Source organism: Hesperophylax consimilis, chromosome 24 (genome assembly GCF_061612785.1).
Source record: "Hesperophylax consimilis isolate HC1 chromosome 24, BYU_Hcon_1.0, whole genome shotgun sequence".
Taxonomy (NCBI): domain Eukaryota; kingdom Metazoa; phylum Arthropoda; class Insecta; order Trichoptera; family Limnephilidae; genus Hesperophylax; species Hesperophylax consimilis.
The window spans coordinates 2101205-2124351 of record NC_142859.1 but is presented as its reverse complement, the minus strand read 5'-3'; the positions used below and the strand labels follow the sequence as shown (position 1 = coordinate 2124351).

General features: G+C 37.7%; 1 long non-coding RNA gene across 2 annotated transcripts; it reads left to right on the top strand.

Moving 5' to 3' along the window:
- Positions 1-519: 519 nt before the first annotated feature.
- On the top strand, positions 520-13028 carry LOC149411798 (uncharacterized). 2 transcript variants are annotated; one of them, XR_016304687.1, is made up of 7 exons: positions 520-1791; positions 3894-4192; positions 4586-4717; positions 4865-5006; positions 5329-5487; positions 7911-8069; positions 12810-13028. It is a non-coding gene; the product is annotated as an uncharacterized LOC149411798 (long non-coding RNA). The 2 variants fall into 2 exon arrangements; XR_016304686.1 differs by having other exon boundaries at positions 4586-4764.
- Positions 13029-23147: the final 10119 nt, after the last annotated feature.

The following is a 23147-nucleotide window of genomic DNA, read 5'->3' as shown; positions in this document are numbered from 1 at the left end:
CAATAAACTCGGCCGAAGGGTAGCGGGGCAAGAGATCATCAATAGTATCTCTCAAATGTTTGAAGAGCTCGGAAGTGTCTGATTCGCTATGGTTCGGTGAGCGGTATAGACAAGCGTAGAATCTTGCCGTACTGGCAAGATTGACGCGCACCCACATTACGTCGAATCTGGAGTTTTCCAGACTCAATAGTCGTACACAGTTGACGTCAGCTCGACTATAGAGGCAGACTCCTCCTTTGAGTCGGAACTTGCTTGCGAGGGTAAAGCCCGGGCAGTCCAGATAGGAGGAGTCTGGCGGCTCGGCTATCTGAGTTTCGGATAGGAAAAGAAGGTTGGGACGTTGGGACAAAAGATGGTGATGAACTGAATTTAAATTAGTGTGCAGACCGCGAATGTTGGCAAAATTTACCAACAGTTTTGGCCCGCACCGGGGACGCCTGCTACTCGCCGCTGTAATGATGTTATGTATGTTTTTATGTATATTCATGATTTTAATTTTTTTTTTTTGTATGAGGGGTGGGTAGGAATATGGGGTTCAGGCTGTCCAGGAGTGATGAGCGTTTGGTTCCAGCCCACTCACTGCGGTGCTAGGCGATAGGCTGGGAGAGTCCGGCTGGAGAGGGCATCCAATGCGCCCCAAACGCTGCTGCTGGGTCCCCTCCGGTCACGAACCGGCACAACAGCAGTGGCAGGATTTTTTCACTCGCTGATGGGGCAGCCCACCCTTAGTCGTGAGCCTGAGGGTCGGGCCCCTGTACTATCGAGCGGCCCGGACAGCGGTAACCGGTTGTAAAGGGTCTCCCTCAACCAGCATCTCCCAACCGGCCCGCCACGCAGAAGGTGGGCCGACGCACCCGCCACCAAGACCTGGGCAAACCTTAACCCATGAACCCGGGCACCCCTGCTAAGTCACCAAACGTAGCGAACCACTTGGGGTGACCTGTGGCAGAGGTGTTGGTCATCCAATAAATGGTTCCCAGGGCGGCGGTACCCATTCCCGCCTACCAAATTGAAAATTATAGTATTACACCAAATGAAAATGAAGCAGGATAAGCAACGGGAATTTCTTTCTGTAGCTAGCCCTACAGAACTGTCCCTTAAGTTCTTTGTCAGTGCTTATTCCGGTCAGTTCTTCTTGTCACATGATATCCGATTTTTCAACTTTGCATTTGAATAGTCAAAATGTCCTCAGACTTAGTTTTGAAGTCTGTGTGAAGTGCATTTAAATGTTGAACGTCATTATTACCGTGGACGTTTTTCAAAAACAAGTTGGGGAACTAGGTAAATTCATGACTTCCAATGTGCAATGTTTTGCTTGAATATGTTAATTCTGATGAGAAAAGGAACGTAGACTATTTATATACCTAAATTAACAACTTTACGAAATATAAAAATACAAATATCAAATAAGTAATTTCTCAGTCTATTATATTTGTGTTAGGTCTATTGTGTCATTTACGGAACTCCTAACTGTTGACTTAAGGTAAAAAGGGGTCCGCTCGTGTGGACCCCCAAATTTCTTGCTCGCTGACATAGACCCCCAGCATGCCGATATCGACCCCTGGGGGTCCATATAGACCACTTTGGGAACCTCTGATATGGAGCATTGACCAATGGATTGATGGGATCGGATGGCATCTGCCGATCTCGATCGGTTAAGAGGGACCTTTTGGAAACCAGCAGCGTGAGGCTGTTTTGCATTGGACTACAAGATTATTTTTTGGATAAATTATAAACCGGGAGTTTGCTGTGAAGAACTGGAATCTACTACTTCGCATCAAGAACGAACTGGTATCACACCTTCATTTTACCTATGCAAGCCCTTTGTCAGACAGATTATATAGTAGGATGCTAATTAATTTATTTTTTGTTATGTCTTTTTTGTGGTAATACATTTTAGTATCCTTAAATATTTTTTTTTTATTTCTAGATAATAAACCCATCCTATTTGTTGCCACTTAATCCCACCGTAACATTATTATATATTAAGGAATTTGCAGAATCTAAAACAGTTATTTAAAGATTAATAGTATTTCGTTTAAATTGATAATGGTGTGATAAGTAATATTTTAGTGATGCAGATTATATTATATATATTTTTTTAAATAAATTTAAAATAAATCAAATTTAATAATGTTATAATAATTATTAAGTTCTGCAAGTATTTCTGTTATTTTTACAGTTTTTAATGTGACAGCTGTTTCGGCTTTTGAGGCCATTAGGGGCCATTCAAGTATTACGTAAGCAGATTTATTACAATTATTTACCTCCTCTTCCCCCTTGTCACCAAAAGTAAGCAAAGCTCTTACCCCCCCCTCCCATGCTTACGTAAAAATTGGTACCTACATATGTGCATTTTTCTGTTAATGTATTCTGTTTTTTTATTGATTCATAAGCAGCACTTATAAAATAGACTTAGGATAGAGGACTTTAATGCACATAATATTCATTTAAACAAACTTTATTGACACAGTGGGAATCCCCGAATATGTATTCGGTTTTCAAACATAGACAATGTGTGGGTTGCCAATGTGTAAAAAAAAATAACTACTGCTGAGCAGTGCTGACGTAATCACTATCTCGACCCCCCCACCCCCCCATGTCATCAAACATAAGCAAAGCAAAGACCCCCCTGCCCCCCTATAGTGCTTACATAATACTTGAATGGCCCCTTATCAAACTGTGGAAAAAAAAAATGTAGATTATACTTTATAAAGCACATTTGTCAAAATAAATTCGTTTTGTGACAGATCTTGATCATTTTGTATCAGTTGAACTACACAGAAGGTTTGTCAATAATGTACCAAAATATGAATATAATTTTGTATTAAACTGACAAATTATCAAATAACCTATCTGTTTTTTATGATTTATTGAAGTAAATATTTGACATGATTGAACCTGATTGAAATAAAACAAAACATGACTTATTTTGATGAATGTGTTTTTTATAATTAATTTTAGTTTTTTCATGTGGTTATTTGATTAACTGTTTTAAAAACATAATATATTATGCACATATTAAAAATCACAGGAAATACTTACGTAGAATACAATATGTATGTAATTAGATATCAACGATTATGTGACACTTCCTGATGTTATTGCGGAGAGATACATACAGAGGGAAAGATTTTTCAGTCTCACAATATAAATTCACTAATCTTGCTCTATCCAGTTTCATACATCTTTGAAGACACGTTGGTATTGTTCGACAGACATTTTTCATAATCCAGTTTTTTCATAAATTTCATATGTTTTACACGGTGTCTGGAAACTCGTAGTACAAGCGGGAAACTGGTGAATCTACAACACAGAGAACTCAAAAAACTTATTTTTCAATCTCCATTTTTTTTTAAAATTATAATTTTTTCCATTCTTTTTGGAAAATAAAGGGTTACGTAAAGTTTTGGAGCCGGGTCTATGCTACAAAGCATTTTAAAATACAAAAAGCTAAAATTAACCCCCTAGCGACTGATGGTTTTTATATTTGACCCAAACGTTCTAACTTCGGACTTGATTTACTCCATAGAATAAAGAAGAACACAAGAAATGCCTTGTGCGTGTGTTTTGATATACAAATATTTGCGAAATCGAGGCTTAAATTTCCAATACATACAAAACTGAGTTCACGAAATTCAAATGGGATGGAGATCTATGATGTCAGGTGAGTGTAAATAAGCGCTGGGTTATTGGGCGAAATGAAACATTATTTGTTTTCATACAAATTTGTATGGAAGGAACTCCTAGTTTTCTTCTTTATTCTATGGCTTCAAATGTGATATTAGTTTCCGGACACTGTATATTATAAATATCTTTAGTTTACGAATAACTCGACAGTATTAGAAAAACTCCTACTGCCACCATACTAATTGGAAATGTTACTTATTTAGCAAAGGAATTGAACCCACGACGCATGGATGGTAATTCGACACATTTGTCAACTCGGCCACTAAGGGGTATATTCACAAATAATATTTGTTTGTGAGAATGATTGATTCCTTCGCCAGTGGTCTCAATGAAGAAATCAGAGAAAACAGTAGATTCATTGTGTTCATTTGGATGATTTGTCGGGCAATGGGCTTGATCCCATTGAAGATAAGGAAATGCAAAGAAAAAGGCCAAACGGTTTGGATGGCATCTTATTCAAGAGGCTGGCTAGTCTATAGTTGGGGTGTTCTACTTTTCTCAGGTAAAATTTTCCTGAAATTACTTCAGATCTGTGTAGGCGAGATCTGGGGCCTAAGGCTGGGAATACGTGGACAGCTCAGGCTGTCAATAATCAATGAAAATGTTCAACAGCTCGAGCTATTCGTTCCAAGCTGAATACTAAAGATGGATCGAGCTTGGGTCAAGAATTGATTGCTTGAGAAGTCCGCGTATTACTAAAAACAATCAATGAAACTACAGGAAGGAACAATATTGACTGCCTCAAGAAGTCCATCTATTCCCAGCCTTTGTCTCTATCTTCCATAAAAACCATTCAATTTATAACCTAAGCGTTTGTTTTCTTAGTATTCTAGTATCAAAGCGTTTGTTTTCTTAGTTTTCTGGTATGAAAGAGTATGTTTTCTTGGTTTTCTAGCTAGTACGAGTTTGTACGGAGCAGTCAACATGACATGGATAAGAAAAGATTTAACCAAAGTCCTCTGCTCCATGGTGATATTTAATGTGATACTAATGATTTTGACTGCATCTATTAGTGTTGGTGGAAGTGGTATGCATGCCAAAACTTTCATTAAAGCTAGAATACTTATAGAAAAAGTAAGAAATATGAACAAAGGAATTTGTAATCTTTATTTATTGACGTGGGACTGGAGAATTATTTGAATATTGCACTCAACGTTTCTACATTTTTCTACAGGCGCAGTCAATAATAATTTGGAGAAAAAACACAAGGATTTGTACTAATTATTACAAAAGAATGAGCATATTTTTTCTACTGGTTTGGATTGCAAATATAATATGTGCTATGGTGGCCCTAACAATAGGAGAAAAAAATATAAGTGAGTAGTAATGGATTGTTTTCTTTTTGTTCCAAATCAATTGCCGCTTTTGACTTTCGAGCAATGAATAGAAAATTGCAAGAAGCGTGATGTATACCAATTTAAAAGAAAACTGATTTGTCGCCAATTCAATGTTATGGGCTTGGGTGCGAAAATGAACAATCTGAAACAACCTGTTGAATGCTGATTTAGAATATTATGGGAGATCTACAGTCACTCGTGTCTAGGATGTATATATGTATGCAGAATGAGTTAATGATGAATATTAAGTTCAGTAAGTCCAAAGAAAACTAACTTAACTACATATTTATATTTTTTCAAGGGAGGCCGCTGCTCTTCACTAGGTACTTTGGTAGCGCGAATGCCATTACATACTTTGTGGTTCTTAATTTTACAAATTTGATCAACTCGATGATGCATACAATCATTACAGTAAACGACACATTGCAACAGATTCACAAGGATATGAATACTAGATCAGGTAATTCCAGGAAAACTTTTGACATTTACACCCATGTATTATTTTTTAAGACAAGTATGTTAAGTACCTTCCTACCAGGTTGCAAATAACCTGACCATGTTTTAATTCCTCCTGTTACCGCTGTGCGACAATGAATTACTTGGCTATTAACTCGCGATGCCTCGGTGGGAACTGGTAACCAAATGCTCTGAACCACTACATCACTGACCTAACAATTTTTTTAAATTTATTTTTCAGAATAACTTTATTGAGTAAAACCACAAATTGTAATATTTAATTATTGAAGACAATATTAGCGATGTCTTCAATAATTAAATATCACAATTTGTGGTTTTACTCAATAAAGTTATTCCGAAAAATAAATATTCATTCTAGACTTGCAGAAAAGTCAATAGATGTCGCACATAAAAAATAAAAAAAATAAGATAGGTTTATCTAAAAAGACGCTGTCTAGATTGCATTTAGTTCGGGTTGAATCTTGCGATCATACATAAAGATAGTTGTCAATAAAAATGTGCGGTGAAAAAATGATGATTTTTGAAAAACGGTTGGTAGTTCGTATTCGCAGTATGATACAGTTAAAAGTGACCGAGGGGGATAGGGTCCCATTAACTCAGTGGTAGAGCGGTGTCCTGGAAAGACAAGGGTCCTGGGTTCGAGTCCTAGATGTGACCGTATCCTTTTCTGATTTTTCTGTTTCAGATTTTCATTTGGAAATCGCTAATATTGTCTTCAATAATTAATTTTTTTTTATTTTATATAAATTTGACGCTGTGTAGAGGGTCTTTTTGAGGAGAGAATGGAGTGAATGTGGGTCTTGAATAGACCCATGTATTAGGAAGGAGGAAACACAGAGGCTGAGCCGTTGAAATCAAGAACTAGTTGTAGTAAAACAAACTGTTCTCATGTGACAAATGTCAACCGTGTATAAAAATGTGTGGCGCGTGTGTGAAGTGTTTCCTGTCATTGGTGCGGAAAGGATCAATGATGCTAGTTCCTCAGAGCATCTTTCATTGAAATACCTGTAGAACAAGGACAGCATTCCTACCTGATGCCTATGGTCTGAAGATTGCAATCCGTTTCGATCTTATGGACAAAACAAGTGTAAATTAAGGGGATAATTGACGATGTTTCGAAAAAAAATGGAAACATATATATGTATGTATATGTAACAATATTTGCATTTCACTTCAACATAAATTTTGCATATTTAAAATTTGTGTAGAAACCATAATAGTCACACCCGCTAAACTATCCAGGAGGTTCCGGTGATAGTTGTTGTTGCTGCATAGGCAGAATCTATGTCACAATAACGGCAGCCAAATATGAAACGTTTAGGAAAATGCGATTTTAGATTGGCTTTTAAATCATTAATTTAACTACCAACAAAAATATTACCAAAAAAAATCAATCAAAATTTAGTTTGTTGATCAGAATCAGAAAAATAAACAATCTCTCAACATGAAAATGTTCAATTACAATTAATTATGACTTCTTCCATCAACACATTAAAGTACCTACGTGTTCTTATTGCAGGGGGTTATGGAGATCTGAGAACAAAACTTTCAGCTGCAATTGAAGCCCGTTGCCTCGTAGGCAGAGCCGGGTATTTTCTGGCTAAAGACCAAAGCCCTGCTGTCCTTGTGATGATCCTCTCAATTATATTCCGAGGAGTTATCATCTGCAATAGTGCCATCTTTGAGTCTAGTATGCTTATGTTCAATAATAATTAGTGCCATATTCTTCAAATTGCATTCTGCATCTTTTTTACGTTGTCAGGCATTAACGTGAATTCATAACTTGTTCCATTTCGCGTGGGAATGGACTACAGAACATAACGCCGCGAGATGCTGCAGTGCTGTGGCGGTTGCATGTGGACCAAACTTTCCAGTGAAGTTTTTGTAATATCTTATTATGCAAGTTGACATTTTATTCGGTTCTTCTTAAAGAAATGAGTCTGGCTGTGAGACCCATGGACGTCACTTTGCTGGAGTCACTTTGGGCGCTCAGTGCTGTACCTTATAATATATATCTATGCATTTATTGTAACAGAGGGTGTGATGGGTTATTCCGAAAACAAACAACAAATTGCATGTGAAATTTTATTTTAGGATTTCCGGGGCGAGAGTTTTTCGCTTCTTTTCAGGTGCTCAGCTGTTTTGGTGAAATAGTAAAACTTGTCTGGATCGTTGAATCTTGTCACTATTACGTCAAAATTGTGAGACACTTTCATATCTTCTTCAAGATTTTTTTTACCCTTATGACTTTTATGGTAAAAAATAAAAGTTGATACTTACAATCACATTTTATTGCAGTTTTTTGAAGAATGCCCCACGTTGGGCGCCACTGATTTAATGTGACAATTGTTTTGAATAATACTAGGATAGTTTTGATCTTATCTCTTCCTGTTCATTTTATTTCAGGCAAACGAGACGAAAGAAGTCATGACTAAACTGCTGATGTTAGTTTGGGATTTTGATTTGAGATCTGATTTGAAATATTGCCTGAGGCAAATAAACGAACAGGGAATCGAATTTACAGCCTTGCATGTTTGGACTATTGACAGATCGTTAATAGGAACGGTGAGTTTTAAATACCTACTTATAATAATATTTTCATTAGGAAGTGTTTGAGCAGGATTAAGAGAATGGATTGAATTGAATAATAATATCTATTTTAAATGAAAAGTGTTACTTTATTTAGTCTTTACATGAGCTTAATTAAATGCTGTTCGCGAGCGCGCGATTCGATTCAGAATGATTCACATCAATGCACGAGCATTGCCGAGGATTACCGAATCGCGCTCGACCCACACACCTGCACAGTTTCTACCTAACCGTGCATCCACACATTCGCCTACAGAAACATGCAGAACTCAGTTCGCCTTAATACTACCGCCGTTCGAGTGTTTCTCATTTCTCGTTACCATATTTAGCTTATAGCATAGATCCTGGAACCGGTCTCGCGGCAGCGCCTTCGTAAATATATCTGCTCTCTGATTTGCAGATGGAACATATTTAACTACAATTTCTTTATCATTCACTTTCTCGCGGATAAAATGGAAGTGTATGTCTATATGCTTCGTTCTTTTGTGAAATACTGGATTTCTGACTAATTGAATTGCACTTTGGTTGTCAACGTAAAGCGTTGTTTCTTCATTACATGGACATCCGATGTCCGATAACAGCTTTCTGATCCAGACTACTTCCCGAGCTGCTGCCGATGCAGCTACGTACTCGGCTTCCGTTGTACTTAGCGTCACCAGTCTTTGACGCTGTGACGACCACGTTACGGCCCCGTTCGCGAGACAGAAAACGTATCCTGTTGTCGACCTTCGCGTTTCTACATCCCCGGCGTAGTCAGCATCCGAGAAACCTATCAATTTTGGTTCACTACCACCGCTTTGATATTCAATACCATAATCAGTTGTGCCTTTTAGATATGCAAATATTCTCTTTACTGCTTGCCAATGCGATGAATTGTGCTCGTTCAAATACTTGCTTACTGCATTTACTGCGAACGCGATGTCTGGCCTCGATACAGCCGCTAGGAAAACCAGAGACCCTACTGCTTCGCGATACGGTACATTTTTAGTTTTATTGTTTTCCACAACTGGAATCAGTGCTGCGTGCGGATCCGCTGGCACGCACACTGTTTTCGCATCCGCCATTCCGAATTTTTCAATTATTTTCTGCGTGTACGCGCTCTGATGAATCATCAGTTTACCTCTCTCTCTATCCCTTTTTATTTGTAAGCCGACAAAAATATTCGAGTCCTCGACTGTTATTTTAAATGTTTCGCTTAGTCGTTGAATAATTTCCTTAAGGGTCTCTATATTGTTCGAGGCTACTAGCCCATCATCGACGAATAGCGCCAGATATACTTTGTTGTTTTTAATCCTTCCAGTAAATACACATTTGTCTGCTTCGCATTCTACGAAGTTGAATTCTTTCAAAAACTTGTTGAATCGTTGATTCCAACATCTTGGGGCTTGTTTGAGCCCGTAGAGAGCCCTCTCGAGCTTGCATGCGACGTTCCTTTTGTCTTCTTTCAGCTTCAGTCCTTCCGGAACTTTCATGAAAATTGTTTCTTCTAGTTTGCCATACAGGAATGCAGTTTGAACGTCAAATTGCATTACTTCAAGATTTTCCGCGGCTATCGTTGCCAGCAAAATTCTCAGCGAGTCATATCTCACCACTGGGGAAAACGTTTCCTTGAAGTCAATCCCCTCTCTTTGCAAGAAGCCCCTTGCGCACAATCGAGCCTTGAAACGATGTGACTTCCCGTCGACATCCGTCTTTACCCGAAACACCCATTTCGAGTCAATTAGTCTCATCTCCGGCGTTTTCTTCACGAGTTCCCACGTACGATTTTCTTCATGTGCTTTAAATTCGAATTTAATAGCACCCGCCCACTGCGCAGCTTCAGTGCTATTCGTCGCTTCTTCGTACGTTAATGGGACTATGTACTCCGCCACATTTGCATTGTGTTGATACCTTCTAGGAGTTTTAATCAGTGCTCGATCTCGCAGGATTCTTCGATCTTCACAGTCTTGATCGTCCTCTTGTTCGTTTTGGTCGTTTTCTTCGTTGTTGATCACATTGTCGTTCACGTTCTCGTTCTCTCGTGCCTCGTTCTCTCGTTCCTCGGGTCGTGAAAGAATTGTTTCGTATTCCTCCTCCTTCTCGTTTTCTTTCGCCACTGGCGCCCCGATTTTTTCGTTGAACACAACATTTCGAACCACACTGACCTTTTTCTTTTCAGGATCATACACCCGGTAATTCGTCGATTCTTCCGTATATCCGACGAATATCTTTTTGCTCGCTCGTGCATCGAATTTTCGTGTGAATTGTTTGGGAGTGTGCACATACGCGTCTGATCCAAAGATTCGAAGATGTTTCAGATTCGGAGCTTTTCCAATCCACGCTTCGTACGGCGTTACTGCACCACTTGTCCACACTGTTCGGTTGAGAACGTATACGGCACAATTCACTGCTTCCGCCCAAAGGGTTAATGGAAGATTCTTCGCGATTATCATTGTACGAGCACTTTCAACAATCGTCCGATTGTCGCGTTCAGCTTTGCCATTTTGCTCCGGATTGTATGGCGCTGTTGTCTCTCGCTTTATTCCGCATTCTTCGAGGTATTTATCCATCTGGTCATTGCAAAATTCTCGGCCATTGTCGGAGCGAAGAGTTTTCATTTTTCTTCCGAACTTATTTTCGATCATTTTTTCGAAGATCTTGAATTTTTCGTACACCTCGGATTTCGTTTTTATGAAGTACACGTGTCTGTAGCCGGTAGCTTCATCTTTAAATGTCAAAAAATACCTCGATCCTCCGACAGAATTCGTTGACATCGGCCCACAGACATCTGAATGCATTTTCTCGCCTGGCTTTATTTTCTTATTTCGCTCCAGTTTCTTGTTGAAGGGCAGCCTGTGCGATTTCCCAAATTGGCACGGTTCACAGAAGACGTCACTTTTGTCTGAAAATGTTACTCCACTCACGAGCCCCTTTTCTGCTAATTCACGAATCGCTCGTTTCCCGACGTGTCCCAATCGCTCGTGCCACACAGTTAAATTTGTCGTAGCTACGTTAGCTTCTTTTGTGCTTCCTTGTTTCGTGACCTTGAAGAACATGCGATACACGTCATTGTTTTGTTTCATTCCCGTCCCGAGCACTTCACCGTCGCGATCCACAATAACCCGATTATTTTCGAAACGCACTCCGAGTCCCTTCTTTGTACATACTCCGACGGAGAATAAGTTTTTTCTCAATTTCGGAACGTGTAGCACTTTTTCAATTCTCGCATCTTGCCACACTCCATCGATCAATTTTTTAATTCGCACCGTGCCTTCACCAGCGACGTCGCATATCTGATTGTCACCAAGTGATACTGTAGCGCCCGTGTTATCCGGCTTGTAGTCAGTCAGCCAGTCACGTCGGTAGGTTAGATGTTTCGATGCGCCGCTGTCGATCAGCCAGACCTCGCTTTGATCGATCGCCATTACGCCACTCTCCGTCCACGGTATAAGCGCGCTATTTTTCATGCCCGACGCGATCGAGCTGCCTGTCTCTCCTACAAACGCGCAATCACTTGATGTTTCGCCGTCGTCACGTGGCTTCCGCTTATTCCGACACTGACTCGCAATATGTCCCATGCCTTGGCATTTATAACACTGCACTTTCTTCATGTCCTTTTCAGCACTTTTTGTTCCTCGCCCACGACGATTTTTGGCTATTGCAGCCAGCGCTTCCGACGCTTCTTCTTCTTCGCCGCTGAGCCTCGTGTCCTCTCTTATTAGCCGTTCCTGGAGATTATCAAGAGTTTGTCGCGCAGGGTCTACGCTGTCCCACGCCACCTGCAGCGTGCTAAACTTTTTGGTGAGACTCGCGAGTATTTTTGCCATTATCGTAGCGTCTGATACATTCTCACCGACGTCCTTCAGTTGACTCGCCATATTCATCACCCTGGCCACATGCTGAACCGCAGTGTCTGCTTCGCTCATCCGATAAGCGTGAAATCTTTGTAGCAGACCCAGCTTGTTTGACGCGGTTTTCTGCTCGTGAATGAGACACAATTTGTCCCACATCTCTTTCGCAGAGATGCACGACAACACACACACTTGTTGAGCCTCGTCAAGATTTGACAGAATTATGAATTTTGCCGTTGCGTCATCTTTCACGTTTTTCTTCAGCGCGGCCGCATGTCCATCGCCGGCAGCAGGCTTCTCTCTCGTGCCATCGACGACATCGAGAACATCGTTCATCACAAATAGTGCACTCACTTGAGCTTTCCAGCCCTGGAAGTTTGTTCCATCGAAAGGCTTCACACCCTTCACCGAGATGCCGACCGACATCGTGAATTTTATTCACACTTCACGCTCGTTTTCAAACAGTTAGCTCTGACACTAAAACAATGGCCGACTTCCGTTCCGCACCACGTGAGACTTGTCGAATAATTTCACTCGCGTTCTCTTAATTTTTAGTTATACGTTAACTGGGCCCATAACCTGTTTGAGCAGGATTAAGAGAATGGATTGAATTGAATAATAATATCTATTTTAAATGAAAAGTGTTACTTTATTTAGTCTTTACAGGAAGCAATACTGCTGTCATAAGCAAAAAGGCAGCTAGGAATTTGTAAAAGTTACATTCTGACGTTAGAGACCTTTCACCTATTATAATAAAATAACCTTTGCAAATTCCTAGGAAGTTGCCTTTTTCCTTATGACGGCACAATAATGGAGGCACTAAATGTTAGTGAGAAGGATGTTATTTCTGTAAAAAGCCAATAAACAGATTTCTTCTTTATTTCAGGTATTTGGACTTGTTCTTTCTAATCTTATTGTCTTGATACAGTTTTCTGATTAGATTGAGAATAACAAGATGAGTATTGTATTTCTCCTTACCGGATAATTTTGTGTTATTGTAACCATTCTCAAAGATGAATGTCAGCTTTACAATTTGCTAAACACATCGTACAAAAACTTGAAGGGTAACACGCGTATACAACTGATAGTCCATGGAAAAATTGACAAAAGACATAATATGCTTGTGACTAGTGCAGTTCAGCTATTGAGTTCCGAGTTGTTTTGGGCTATTGCATGTTCTGATAATAATCAATCTCGGAGAGTAGAGGACACCAGAAAAATACTCGTTTTTCAATGCATTTATAAAATAAACAATCCTAAAAATGCTGGGAGATACAGATTTACAGCCTTATCTGAACAGTCAAGGACGCTACTGCAGATATCCTGGATGGAAAAAATATATTAAAGAAAAGGTACTACTGTGGTACCTACACAAAACTTTGTATTTTCTGATTGGGTACGTATTTAACAAAATTTGGTATTCGCATTACGCTGTGCATTGAACACATACAGACTTTATAACCTTCTTTATAAAAATTGTATTATTATCGTTTCCTATATAAAACAGATATTCTCCTATGCACACTGTATACTTACGATCACCTTTATGTAAAAGCATTTTTATACAAATAAATCATAAAATAAATTATGTAATTAATTATTATTATCCCTCTTATAGGCCAATAGGTTGTAAGGGGCGCCAGTGTGAGGGGCCGCAATTCCCCACGGGGCCCGTCGTAGAAAGGGTGCCTTGGAACAAATCGGCGTTAGCTCAGGTGGTAGAGATTGAGTTCCGTGACATCAGGGGTTAGGTCAGCCAATTGGGCTTTTACACGAGGGACTGAAGGCCAAACAACCACTCCATATTCGTCAAAGGAAACGCAATGAATGGGATATGAAAGTATATTCACAAAGCACATTTACATAACAGATACACACATGAAAAGAGTAATAAACATCCTAACATTTCTAGCTTTTCGTTGGGTCAATCTCTATCGGTATTTTAGGTTCTGGCTGGCAAGCTTTGTAGGTGAGCATGATTCAACATAAAAGGCACATAAAGGGGAATTATAGTTATCAGCTTACATGGGTTTTGCAGGATGAATCTCGTACTTGTTGAACCACAATTAGCGGTCATCGGCTGTACTGTACGCGCTATTGCGCGCACGGTTCTTCATCGTGAATTGGCACAGAATTGATATAGGTTTTATAAAGTACTTGTGCGAAAAAACAGTCGTTAATTTAGGCGCGCTTATGGTTGCGCCTCTGTTGGCGGTAACGCTCACATGTTATCAAGGCCGAGGCCAGATTGCGAGAGGGGGCGGCCGTTGGTGATTGTGCCCGCGTGGAGCGTTGTGCAGTTTACCAACCTCACGGTGCACGCATGCGCACAGCGAACAATGGTTACAACTGATAGGTACTAATTTGAATTCGCGGGAGTTTTGAACGTGTCAATTCGTTACGTGACAAGGTAGAGGTAGCCCTCCACTAGGCCATTGGCGCAAAAGGGGGTCGCGATCGTAATTATTCCAATAGTCCCAATTTTTTAATATGTTTAAGTGCCCCTGAGGTGATATCTCACAAAAGCGGCGCTATACAAATTGTCCAATAAATAAATATAGACTGGTACCCTGATGTTAAATCCAAGTTTTCGACCTTGGCGCACCTGTGCTAACACTGCCATTTTGAAAAAAACCATCCGAAATCGTGCCAAAATCTAATTTTTCCCAAGTTTCCTATGCAAATTTCGGCTAAAGTAGCTATACAAATTTAGTAGAACATACAATTTTCTCCAAGTTTAAAAAAATCAATTTTATTCTATCTCTAATAGGTATCGAGTATAAAGTCCAAAAAATGCGTATACCTACGTTTGAAAAATCAAGTAAATTGTGCGACTAGGCTTTGTTTTATATGAAATTTCTAGAAAAAAATTACTACCACATTACTATTGAAGAGCATATAATTTCCAAAAAGAGGTGTGTCTTTTATGTGTTTTTAAGATTCGACGCTCTCATAAATTTTGATCAGGGACCATCGAACAAACTCAGATGCGATCGATGAAGATATCGGGAGGTTTGACCCAAGGACGCGGGATCACAAACAGTTCTATCCTTAATTGTACTGCTGGATTTGTTTATCTGACGTAATACATAACTATCACAACATAAGTGGCTGCAATACTACTGGTGCTCCATTCGGTCAAGGCAAATAGAAATTTTGTAATATTCTTCTCAAGAGCCACTCATCGAATGAACTTGTTGTATATACCTACTGTAACAATAATACAATTTAGTTAAAATATAGAAAAAAGGAATGTCAAGGTTAAAACACTACACCTTTGTTTCAATTTTGACCTGATTTTATGTATACCTACTTCTTTTATGAAATTTTATTCTCTACAAAATTGGTAGAATTAGTATAAATTTTTCACCAAATTACACTGCAAACGAGGTAGGTAGGTAGGTACTCCCAAAACATCAAACCAAGTCGTACAATTTACTTGTTTTTGTAAACTTCAAACATTTTTACAACTATATATTTCGATATTTATTAGAGTTAGAAGAAAATTGTTTGCACAAAAGTTGTACATATTTTTATGTTCTACTAAATTAGTCAACCTAATTTAGTGGAAATTTTCATTGGAAATGAGGTATTTTGGAAAACTAGATTTTGGCACAGGCAAAATGGCAGTGTTAGCACAGGTTTGCCAAGGTCGAAAACTTGGATTTTACATCAGGGGACCAGTCTACAAAGCGTATTAAAAAATTAGGACTACATACTGGAGTAATTACGATCGTGGATAGCTAATCGCACTGACCTATACCTATAACATTAGCGAATGACACTAAACATAATAGATATTTATCAGACATAAATTATCCATAAGTACTTTGACATTCATTAATTTGTCCACATTAAATTTTACAAACGCAATTTAGTGAGAGATCTCTTATCTTGAATTAATTAACTTTGAATTTTTATAGCAAAGATTTTTTTGATGCCATAAGAAAAAAATCTAATAGGTGAGTACCTACTTAAATGAATTACGAAAACATGAAACTTATTTAAAAGAGATGATTATGGATAATTTTATCATTTTAGTGATCATGTTTGATCTGATTTAACCCTCCAACGGGCAACATGGCCTGAATTTTGAATATCAAAGTGATTTTCTTTTTTTTCTGTTGACTTTTGGGTAAGCGTTATCAATATACTCTACAACTCGGCGAGCTGCATCGAATGCTGCTATTGCCGATGAGCTTGCATTTTGTTGGTAGAATAGAAAAAAATTAAGACAATAACTTCAAGAATCGTATCACATGGCCTGGACGGGCTATCGCATATGGCATCAAGGTCTGGTGGGTGTGAAATTCGGATACCAACTACCCGCTTAGAGTTCAAATTTACACCGGAAAACTTCCAGACTGATCGTGAAGTGAATCAAGGTGCACGAGTGGTGTTGGATTTAGTTGAAGTATCGCTCTACCGGCTGAACTGTGATAACTTTTTTACGTCACTCGACTTGGCCAGAATACTGATGGAAAAAAAGACTTACTGTACGTGCAAACAGGGTGTTTGTCCCGTTATGTACACATTTACAACATATTGACACGTTCATATAGACCAAGGCTGCCCAACCCCAGGCCCGCGGGCCACATTGTGGCCCGTGAACGAATTATAAGCGGCCCGCGTGAATTATTTTCAAAATACCCGCCAATTTGAAAATTACTTGGATCGAAAAATATTTTCGTATCATTGCATCATCCACCAGGAGGCGTTGTGTGCAAAGGACATAAAGTTTAATGATATAATGGAGCCGGTAGTACGCTGCATAAATTACATACATCCAAAAGCTCTTCACAGACCGTCGATTCAGAGTTTTATTTGAAGAATATTGCGCTGTGCGATGGCTTTCAAGGGCAACATGTTAAAGCAATTCTTCAAGTTGAGAGAGCAGTTGTTTTATAGAAGAAAACGGGGCGTTACCTTTGGAAAGCAATTTACTCAAGAATAAGTACTGGTTGAGTGATCTTGCATTTCTTGTTGACATCGCCAATTATCTCAATATTTTAAATCTCAAATTACAAGGCAAAGATTGTTCACTTCCGACTATGTTTAGCCACAAAAATATTGACCTTTTTCCCATTCACAAAGATTTGAAACAGAATCTCAATATTGCCACCATAAACTGTACTAAGTACGAAACTAAAATTAGATGCTTATTAGAGTCGTTTGAAAGCAGATTCCAGGACTTTGAAAGTACAAAACAAAATTTACAATTTTGTTTTAATCCTTTCACAATCAGTTTGAATGAAATAATTAGTTATCCTGCCAATATCCAGTTGGAACTCACTGAACTGCAAAATCATTCTGCACTGAAAAACCTTTTTGCATAAAAAATAATTTCAATGTCACAAACTTCTTCAGAAGAATTTGGAGATTTCTGGAAATTGGTGCCAAAGGAAAACTGGCGTTTCAATTTTTAAGTAGTTTTGGATCAACGTATGTTTGTGAAAAGTTTTTTTATAATCTTAATTTTGTGAAAAATTAATACCGCACATCTCTAACTGAGCAACATATTATGTCTGATTTGTTGCTACTGTCAACATCTGAACTGACTCCTAACATAGGAGAATTATTAAAATAAAAACAATGTCATAAATTACATTAATTGTACCAATTACTTGAATTTAGATTTTTGTTACATAAAATATTGTTTCGTTATTTGGCAGTAGATGCTATTTATTTTATTATTTCAATAAACGACAATAAAATTTTGATATTTTTATTTGTTTGTTGTATAAAACAAGACATTAAAAAGCTTAGGTAACAGAAATAGGAACCGTCAGTAGTCAGTGGCTCGCCAGTGACTTTTAAATCGTCAATTTTGCCCAACTGTTAAAAAGGTTGGCCAGCCTTGATACAGACTATTTGCACACCTGCATTTATCTAAAACTACTTCGACAGCCCACACCTCTTATATTGCCTGGCCTGGCCACATTGCCCATCAAAATCGGTAAGAGTACATTGTCAATCGGAGGGTTAATTAATCTGAAAAAAAAAGAAAAACTATTGTAGGTAGCTAATACTTACCTAGTACTGTGTAGTCATAATGAATCCAAACAACTCTAAAAGCATGGGCATTGCTTGTAACAACGTTTTTGGTTCTGTAATAACTATTAATTCATGTTAAATTTAATTAATAAATCTATCCTTTTGGTACAATTTTTACTATTGAACGGCGATTGTCAAGATGTCCCAATTTGTCAGTGGTTTCAATGATGACATCAGAGAAAGCAGTAGGTTTATTGTGTTCATTTGGATTATTTGCCGGGCAATGGGTTTGATTCCACTGACAATAAGGATAAGCAGGGAAAATGGCAGAACAGTTTGGATAGCATCTTATTCTAGAGGCTGGACAATTTACAGTTTTGGTGTTCTGGCTTTCACAGGTAAAAATAGTGAGCGAAAATGACAGTGAATCCTAATGATTTCCAAATGTACATTACACGTAATTACTTATAAATGGTCTGTGTGATGAACAATAGTGCTGCGTTCCACGGTCTAAGCTGCCAACATGCCCATTTTAATAGGGCTATCAGGAGTCAAATAGGACCTAGAGAGAAGTGCGTGGATATGAGAGGTGCTTAGCATCAAGCCCCTGCTATTCTTTATATTTGTGCTAGTCTCAAATGAGATGGCTTGGATATGCACTGTATAACTGCAGAGGTTATTCCAGGAGATACTGGATCTGTAACGGAATGAGACAGCAGTAGCAGCTTGGACTAGGAAAGCCAAGAGGCGTTTACATTAGAAGGAGTGTCAGGAGAACACATGATGCATAAATGGGTGGAAGAAAATGTTGAGAACACCAAGGACTTATAAGTATAAAGCTAAGATGGTTGTGTTTGTGTGGTGTCCCATTTGTTCTGCCCCAATGGCTTGGTAGTTAGATATGTTTGTTAGTAGGGTGGTCTTTTATGATGGTGCATAGAGAAAACTTGTTATTTTTGTGGTGTGTTTGTTTTTCCATATAGTTTCCATGAGCTTTCTTGGAATTCACAAAATGGTTTGGACAAGGAAAGATATAACAACTGTGCTCGCTACCATCGTCACACTTAATGTCAGTTTGATGAATTTAACTACATCAGTTGGTATCGGCAGATGCGGAACACATGCTAAGAACCTCATCAAAGCAAGAAAACTTATAGAAAAGGTTAGCAATAAATTATTAAAGGTAAAGCATGAAATAAGCAATATTTTTCGATTGTGCATAGTCATGACGCCAAGGTACACCGTTGGAGAGCTTTTACTGGGTTACGAAGCAGACTTTCTATTGAATTTAATTCCAGATTTTTTTATACATCCTGCAGGCACAGTCGCTGTTAAGTTGGAGTAAAAAGACAAGGACTTCCAGTAAATATTTCAATAAGATGAGCACATTTTATCTATTTGTTTGGATTGTAAACTCAATAACCGGTGTAGTTACTCAAATAAGAGGAGGAAAAGAAACAAGTGAGTAGAAGTGGAAAGAGTTTTATTTATCAGATTTCAATGTTTTTTATCCTTGACTGGTGCAAAAGCTGGAATAAAAATATTGAACAATCAAAAATGTTTATGTTTATTGAATCTAAAATTGTCAGCTACTATGTATTTTGGTAATGACTGAATAATTATTAAACAATGAAAACTGATTCTCTTTTTCTTTTTTCAAGGAAAGCCTGTGCTGTTCTCACTTTATTATGCCAGCACTAACGCCATTATATACTTTGTGGTTCTTAATTTTACAAACGTGATCAATTCCTTGATGCTTACAATAGTCCAAGTGAATGATACATTGAAACAGATTCAAAAGGATGTTCATACTAAATCAGGTACTAATTGATAATTACAGAAAATAATTTGGATTAGGAAGATAGACCTAATCTTGGGGAGAGAAATAAATCTAATGCACTAACAGCGAAGTCTTATGTTGATGGACAAGGCTCTGAAAATATTAGCTTGTTATTTACTATAAATACCTATACTACTTTTACAGGAGGTTATGGAGATCTAAGAACTAAATTGTCAACTGTAATAGAAGCCCGCTTCCTCATAAGCAAGGCTGGGTTAATTCTGAGCAAAGACCAGAGTCCAGCTGCACTTGTCATGCTTCTCTCCATCGTATTCAGAGCTGTTATTATCTCCAATAGTGCCATCTTTGAGTCTGGTACGCTTTCGTTAAACATTTTTCATCTATAACTCAAAACATCATTAATAGGTATACCACATTCCATTGAAGTTAGCTAGGAAATTTCAAGAAAAATATCAATAGCTAACTCCAGAAAATAGTCATTGGATTATTTTATACAGATGGTTGAAGGTTACGCTTTCTGAGAAATTGTTCCAAAATTTTGAGTTGAACTTGAATGTGAACAAAGATGGACACATTACAGGTTTGGAAGCGAAACTCCAAACACAAAAACGAAAATCATGTCCATAAAGCGTGTCAAGAAAATTACTAAATTATTCACTCTTACAGGCCCCAAATACTGCATAAATACATATTGATCATTTCGAACTCTTAGGACGGGTTGTTTCGGAGTATTTGAACAATTATTCATCAAATTTCAACGTTCATTTTCAAGTTCTGTGAAGGATTTTTTCAAGTTCTGTTTTTATTTCAGTTTTGTCAAGCAACTAGCCTATAATGATATAATAACAGAACTTGAATTTGACTTTCACAGATCCCAGAAATGAACGTTGAAATTTGATGAATTGTTCAAATACTCCGAAACAACCCGTCCTTAAATGTGTGCTTGAATATTTTGCTCACTTGAATCTGTTTATTTTTTTATTCTCTAATCAGTAGACTGTAGCGTATTTATAAACATAAAGAGAACAGATCAACACAATTCTAGGGTTATTTCAGGGTTTCCCGGGCGAGAGTTTTATGCTGCATTTCAAGTGCTCAGCTGTTTTGCAGAAATTGTCAAACTTATTTGGATCGTTGAATCGTGCCATTATATCTCCAAAGCCGTAAGACCTTTCATTTTTTCCTCAAGCTTTCATTAAAATGGAAGTGGCTATTATAATTGTGTGGGTATGTGTGTGTTCTCCTCTGTTCTTGTTATTTTCTTTAAGGCCAACGAGACGAAAGAAGACATTACAAAGCTGCTGATGATGGTTTGGGATATTGGTTTAAGATCAGATTTGAAACATTGTCTGAGACAAATAATTGAATACCCGATTGAATTTACAGCCATGGATGTTTGGACTGTCGACAGATCGCTGATAGGAACTGTAAGTCTCAGAATGATGTTTGATAATTATTAGGTACTGAGAAAATCACCCTTACATTTTATGCTTAACGGCGCGAAAAGCCGCTTTCGATTGCTTCTTTCCTTTCTCATAATTCGCGGCTTGGCCTGCGGAAATTTTGTCCTGTGTATACGTAGCATAGTAGCATTAGCAAACGGCAAAAGGTCGCGTCGCTCGGCCGATGAGCAAAATATTTATCACAATCACAGGCATATGAATAATATTATTCAGTATTCAATTGAAAAAAAAAATTGTCTTTACTTATCCTTACTCGTCGGCCTCCGCGGTCGATTATCTCGACTAGCAACCCGGAGGTCGGGGGTTGAAAACCCTACTTGCGCAAGTAAATTTTATTTGTGTTATTTCACAACCTATTCATTTAAAATAACATAAATTATATTTGCGGCACATTCCAGAGTGAAAGATACTCTTCGTATTGCCCTGGTGTAAGACCACCATTCAGAATTGAAACATTGCTTGAAATGGCTTTAATTTGGTGACCAGATCTGAATAGACTAGGTATTTCCCCACCTTCATCTCCCCATCTCCTTCCCCTCTCCGCTACCTTCAGCCTCACAACATACCCCAATTGGGGATGGCATATTCTTACTGGCTTCAGACGATTGGGAGCAATTGGGACTCTTGTGCCGGATTCACATAAAAAATGTATTGTAATGCTATTGTGTTTTATTCTTTTGCGCTTTAAAATTTTTGTAATATTATATCTTTTTTATTCTTTTAATCCATCTTTTAATTATTTATCTGAAATGTTTTTTGTTTCTCACTCTTTTTGTATCGAGTGAAATTTTAAAATGAAATTAGAAATGTGTATTTCTTTTGTTTAAATTTCTTATGATTAATCTTGAGAAGTAAAGTCAGATTTCATCATTTTTCAAAGGTCTGCGCTTTACAGCCAAAATGCAATTATCAATCCTACTAGTATGAGTATATAAAGTAAGTTTTTTTTTCAGGTGTTTGGACTCGTTCTTACTAATCTAATAATGCTTGTTCAGTTTTCGGACTAGAATATAATGTGAAGATGAAGACGAGATTAACGCCATTTTAGCTTGGATGAAACCACCCTAATAAACTTGAACAACAATTTAATAAATATCAGAAATGATTAGTCGGTGATTAGTTTCTCTTTATTTTAAAATAATACAATCGCTTAGTAAACATCACTAGTGTGTCCGGTTGTCCGGTCAATGTTAGTATATATACTTTGTTATTAATTTGCAACTTTCTTAATTTTAACCCTCTGTCTGCTGTACACTTACTTATGTTCTACTTACTTATATCAATATGTATTATTTGATATCGATATATATATATATATATAAATACATAGATTTTTTTGAAATTATATATAGGTTTTGTTGCTTGGAGGATACTACAAGCAAGTTTTACTCTGATAGAGGTGCCAGGAACGAAGCTTGTCGGTTCTTTTTTTTGGAGCAGTTCAAATGTATTGAAAAGGATGCAACGTATAAAACCTTCAATATATATATTTTTCAATTTAGTACTAATCATAATACTGATTTTTTTTTCGTTCCGTAAACCATTTTTATCAATGTTTGTCTTTTTCAAGTATATACAAACAACAGCTCATGTCAACTTAATTAAGCATATTTAGTCAACGTGAACTGCTATTTTAGGCGGACTTTTGTTGTATTTTGGTGTTAATAATATATAAATAAATAAAATAAAAAGTGATATTTATTAATTGCTTCAATTATTTTGGACATTTCTCCTATCTACAGAAAGGGTTAAAATAAAACGATTTGCTATTTGTGCACAATATAAAATTTATATTTTATTAAGTATAAATGAAATAATCAGCGCAGTACAAAACATAGCCAAAAATGAAAAACGTGAAATATAAGAATAGAGACTTATTTAAAAAGTTAATCAAAAAGCCAGTAAGCCATTTGTAAGCGCTGCAAAAGGAACCCCTTGTTGAGTTCAGCAACGTTCTTCTACAAAA